Source organism: Sturnira hondurensis, unplaced genomic scaffold, assembly GCF_014824575.4.
Source record: "Sturnira hondurensis isolate 20B ecotype Veracruz unplaced genomic scaffold, ASM1482457v3 Scaffold0000942, whole genome shotgun sequence".
Taxonomy (NCBI): domain Eukaryota; kingdom Metazoa; phylum Chordata; class Mammalia; order Chiroptera; family Phyllostomidae; genus Sturnira; species Sturnira hondurensis.
The window spans coordinates 695,579-701,702 of NW_028073573.1; positions in this window are offsets into that span (position 1 = coordinate 695,579).

Below are 6,124 nucleotides of genomic sequence, written 5' to 3' on the forward strand. Positions count from 1 at the left end.
TTTTGGATTTTTTGGAATAGTCTGTGAAGAATAGGGGTTAGCTCTTCCTTAAATGCTTTCTAGAATTCTCCTGTGAACCCATCTGGTCCAGGGCTTTTGTGTTATGGGAATTTTTTATTACTTCTTCAATTTCATCTGCTGTTATTGGCCTGTTCAGGTTTTCTGCTTCTTTTTCATTGAGTTTTGGAAGAGACTATATTTTTCTAGAAATTTGTCCATTTCACCTAGGTTTTCAAATTTCTTGGCATACAGCTCTGCATAGTAATTCCTTACAACCCCTTCTATTTCTGTGGTATCAGTAGTAATCTCTCCTCTTTCATTTCTGATTGGGTTTATTTGTGTCCTCTTTCTTCTTGATGAGCCTACTTAAATGTTTATCTATTTTGTTTATCTTTTCAAAAAACCAACTCCTGGATGTATTGATCCTTACAATTGTGCTTTTAGTCTCTATGTCATTTAATTCTGCTCTTATCTTGGTTATTTCCTTCCTTCTACTTGCTCTGGGCTGACTCTGTTGCTGTTCCTCAAGTTCTTGGAGGCGACGGGTTAGGTTGTTTGTTTGAAATGTTTTTATTTTCTTTAGGTAAGCCTGTATCACTATGAACTTCTCTCTCAGGACTGCCTTCACTGTGTCCCATAAGTTTTGGATTGTTGTGAGTTCATTTTCATTTGTTTCCAGGAACTTTTTTATTTCTTCCCTGATTTCTATCTTGACCCATTCGTTGTTTAATAGCATACCATTCAGCCTCCACGATTTTGGGTGTTTTTGGTTTTTTCCTGTGGGGTTAGTTTCCAATTTCAGTCCCTTGTGATCATAGAAAAAGGTTGGTATGATTTTTATTTTCCTAAATTTGTTGAGTCTCGTTTTGTGTCCTATCATGTGATCTATCTTGGAAAATGTTCCGTGTGCATTTGAAAAGAATGTGTATTTAGCTTCTTTAGGGTGAAGGGCTCTCTATATATCAATTAGGTCCATTTCATCTAGAGTGTCATTTAATGCTGCAATATCTTTGTTGATATTTTGTTTGGGAGATCTGTCCATTTTTGAAAGTGGGGTGTTAAAAACCCCTACTATAATTGTGTTGCTGTCAATATCTTTTTTGAGGTCCTCTAGGATTTTCTTTATATATTTGGGTGCTCCTGAGTTGGGTGTATATATATTTATGATGTTAATGTCTTCTTGGTGGATTCTTCCCTTGAGCAATATGAAGTGACCTTCTGGGTCTCTCTTCATGGCCGTGTTTTTGAAGTCTATTTTGTCTGTATGAGAATTGCTACCCTGGACTTTTTTTCCTGTTTGTTTGCTTGGAAAATTTGTTTCCATCCTTTTACTCTCAGTCTGTGGTGGTCTTTTGACCTGAGGTGGGTCTCTTGTAGGCAGCATATGTGTGGGTCATGCTTTCTTATCCATTCAGCTATTCTGTGTCTTTTAATTGGTGTATTTAATTCATTTACATTTAAGGTTATTATTGAAAGGTAGTTATTAATTGCCATTTATCTACCTGTGATCCTCTCTGTCTCTCTCTTTTCCTTCCTTTCCTTAAAGCAGCCCTTTTAGTAATTCTTGTAGAGCCGGTTTTGTGGAGGCGTATTCTTTTAGAGTTCTTTTGTCTTGGAAGCTCTTTATTTGGCCTTCTATCTTGATTGAGAGCCTTGGTTGTAGGCCTCTGTTTCTCATTACTTCGAATATTTCTTGCCATCCTCTTCTTGCTTGGAATGTTTCCATTGAGAAGTCAGTAGCCAACCTTATTGGGACCCCCTTGTATGTCACTTCCTTTTTCTCCCTTGCTGCCTTTAGGATTTTCTCTTTGTCTTGGAGGTTTGCCATTTTAATGATGATGTGTCTCGCAGTAGGCCTCTTTGGGTTCCATCTGCTGGGGACTCTCTGTGATTCCTGGATCCGTGCGACTTTATCTCTCCTCAACTTAGGAAAATGTTCCATTATTACTCTTTCAAGTAGGTTTTCTATCCCTTGTTTCTCTTCCTCTGCTTCTGGTATTCCTATTATTCTGATATTATTATGTTTCATGTTGTCTTGCATTTCTCATAAATTCTCCTAATTTTTTCTGATTCTGTTTTCCCTTACTTGATCCATCTGGGAGATTTTTTCTATCCTGTCTCAATCTCACTTATGCAATCTTCAGCCATATCGATTCTATTCTTCATACCTTCCACTGTGTTCTTCAGTTCAGAAATTGTATTCTTCATTTCCTCTTGCCCTTTACTGATGGTTTCTGTTTCCTTTTTCATGTTGGTATAGTTTGCAGAGAATTCATTATAGCTCCCCTGTAGCTCCTGGTAGCTCATTGTAAGCTCTTTGAATTTCCTGATAACCAGTGCATTGAATTCCTTATCTGATAGTTGACTTGCCTTTGTTTCATCTAACATTCTTTCTGAGGCTTCCTCCTTTTCTTTCATTTGGGGATTGTTTCTTTGTCTTCCCATTGTTTGTGATACTCTTCTTGTCCTCCGCCTCTTAAATTGATCTGTTCTGGTTCGCTGGGTTTATGGTGTGAACTTCTCTGGTAGGATACCTGTGAAAGTCACCGGTGCAGTCTTCTGCAGGTATCTGGTGTTCTCCACTTCCACCTACTCCTTTCTTTGTTGTGATTGTGTAATCAGTCGGGTGGAATGCAAAATGGTTTATGATAGCAGAAGATTATTTTATGTTATTAACAGACACAGTGGGCAGAGAAGAAATAGACAATCTTTAGGCTATGTATAGAGTTAACCATGCTCTTCGACCCAGCTTGCCACTTGTACGAAAGGGTGGGCATAAGTTAAGTGTCTTGTTAAGAAGGGGGGGCTTGTGAGTTGTATCTAGAAAGCAGTGTGGTTGCAGATGGTCAGATTTGAGGTAAGGTGACAGTACAGGTTAGTAACTGGGTGTAGCGCGTCAGTAAATAGAATAATAGAATCCAGGCACCTGTAAGGTGGTCTAAGGTCCAAGAGATGTGTTATGAAGTATTACTGTTGTAGAGAACAGCCCTTATTTACAATAATATTAGAGCAACACTCACGTGATAGATTCTATGTGATCTGTCTAAATGGGGGTTATAGAGCTTGGGTAGTATAGCAAAGGAAAGCAAGTGAAGTATAGAAAATCAGCAAAACACTGTGGAGGTAAGAGCAGTGGGAACCTGTCAGGTACTACAGTATACCCAGCCAAGACTAAAAAACCTGTACAGAAAGAAGAGGGTTGAAAGATATTGTTAAAATAAAAAAGGGAGTAAGAATAATGCAAAAAAAATAATATACCTAAAAGAAAACTAAGCAACACACAAACAAACAATCCAACACACACACACACACACACAAGTCAGGAGAAAAGGGGAATAAGCGGAAATTTTGGGAAGAACAGAAGGACTAAAACTGGACAAAAAGGAAAAGAAATGAAGGACAGAGTATTGAAAGATAGAGCGACAGTACAGTTTACAAGATATAAGATTAATTACAAAAGAAGTTGAGAGAGAAAAAAAGGGGGGAAGGGAAAACACACCCCCACACACACACTCGAGGAGAAAAAAAAAGAAGCACCCTTCCTTTGTTGGTTTCAAACTGTCCAAATCGGTGTTTCTTGTTGCCCAGTCTCTGAAGGCAGGTATGCAGGCACGCGAGCAGGCTGCGGATTGGTCTGTGGTCGCGCACACCCCCGGGAGGCTGCATGTGTCCTGCGGTATCCGGCACCGTCCTCCTCAGTCCCATGGCTGGACCCAGGCGTTCCCACCCCTCCCATGGATGGCTGCTGGGTGGTTGGAGGCAAGCTGTGGTCTTAGAGCCCCTCAGTTCACTTTCCAATAGAGACTTCTCCACAAAGCCTGCCTCTCGGTCCAGCCCAATCCCAAAAGTCCAGCAACAACAGTGTCCTTCTTAAATCCCCTGGGCTGGTGGGCTGACGGGCTGGTGACCGCAGGGTCCGCAGTTGCCACCCTTTAGGTTAATTTAAGCCCACAGGTCTCTGCCCGGTATTAACCTGCCTGCCTAGACGGGGAGGGGGGAGTCAGTTCTCTCCCACGGAGTCTGTTGCCGGCCCACTGGGTGCCGGGCCTCCAGCGTTCACTCCGTCAAAGGCGCCCCGGCCCTGGATTCAGCGAGGCTTCTGTTTCCCCCTGATGGTGCCGGCCCTCATTGTGCGACAATTCTCGTCGGTACTCACGCTCCACCAGAGTTCGCCTGCCCTGGGCGCACCCGGGCGCAGCCCACAGCCTAGGAGGCCACGGGCGCAGAGCTGCTTTTGTCCTCACTCGCCTTCTGAAGTCCTCACCAACCTGCAGCTGTCTGGTTCCTCTGTCACAGTCTATGGTCTCCTATTTTCATAAATGTTGGGGAATTATTGGTTGATTATGCTGTTCTTCGGTAGATCCGCCCAGATTTTCCACCAGATGTACGGGAGCTGGGTTCCCTCGGTGCTACTCTGTCCCTATCTTCCCTCTCAAGACCCAAGAAGTGTATTTTAATAGAAGATTGTTTATTAGAAAGTTCGTGGCTTTCTGTAGTTCTCTTTCCACATTGTGGGCATTAAGAAAAAAGCAGACATTGACTGAACTTAGCAGAATGTGAATGAACTTGGAGGGTTTGTGGTCACTGCCAGCTGAATGGGAAAGAGTGAGTGAAGACCACGATCATGTAGAGCAGGTTCAGGCACCTCCCCTGGACAGGAGCTCACGGGGCTGGGTGCCATGCATACCACAGACAGAGGTCAAGGCTCTGGAGTCAGGTGCCAGGGTCCCCACTCATCGTCCCCCGGCTAAGCTCCTTGACCTTGGACAGTGTGACTGAACTGCCCTTTCCTCAGTGTCCTAGTGTGTGACTAGCTGTAGCTGCCCCAGGAAGGAGCTGGAGGATGTCACAGGAAGTGCCAAGGACAGTACTTAGCCCACATTAATGAATATTAGCTATTGAGATTACGTCATCATCTCTTGTTGCCCTCAACTATTCATTAGCTCAGAGCTTTCTTACTCCACAAAAGGACAGATTATTCACGGTTTTTATTGATTTGTCTACTTTCAGATCCATGTGTCATATGTGAAGAAATCCTCAATAAACATAAATTACAGTTAAAAGGGAAAGAGGACAAGACAGACTATGCAAAAACAGGGGAAATCATTGAATTTATATGTAAATCGGGACACAGTGCAGTGACGTTAGGGCAATCACTTCAACCCGTGTGTCAGAAAGGGACAGTGAAGTTGCCCAGATGTCAATGAAGGAGGTTCCACCTGCCGCCCCCACTGCCTCAACCTCGCTAAAAATCTCAGACATGTCCTGCTCTCTTCTACTTTATTTCAGGGAAATCAATACAATATGGTCATCTGAACTTTCAACCTAATCTTCTCCCCAAGGTGTTAAAATAAACTGTGTCAGCATTTACGCTTATACCAAGACAAGCATTATTCACCATTTCAGGGACAGGACAAATTCCCTAGAGTTTTTTGAAAATATTTTATTTCATTTATTTTAGATAGATGGAAAGAGGGGGAGAAAGAAAAGGAGAGAAACATCAAGCACGGCTGCCTCTTGCACACCCCCAAAGTGAAGACCAGGCCCACAACTCAGGCTTGTGCCCTGACTGAGGATCGAACCAGTGGCCCTTTGGTTCACAGACCAGTGCTGAATTCACTGAACCACACAGGCCACGGCTACTTGCCTAGACATTATTGAACTCAGTATAGTTCACACTGTGACTTTGTGCATCTTGGACTGGAGTTTAAACATATGAGGTTCGGATTTACTGGGGGAACTGACACAATGAAAACGTTAGGTGGGAAAACACTGAGTAATAACAGGCCATCACTCTGTCCCTTTGCTGCTGTCACCAGGGGTGTCCCTGGACCAGGGGAGAAGTTTCTGAGGGTGAAACAGATCCATCCTCTGTCCTGTTCCCATGTGCATGGTCAGAACTATGTCACAGTGTCGGGGAGTAGCTCTTCTATTTGACAAAAGCAACACCTTATTTGAAAACTGCAAATCTTATACTAGCTAGTCACAAAACAATACAACTGATGCTAAGTTAATATAGGAACTGAATTTTTATTCTCTCAATGCTTACTGTGAAAGCACACCCAAACAATTAAAGTTCCCATCAAATAAAAAGCATGGTCTTGTAAAGAGTCTCCAAATTACA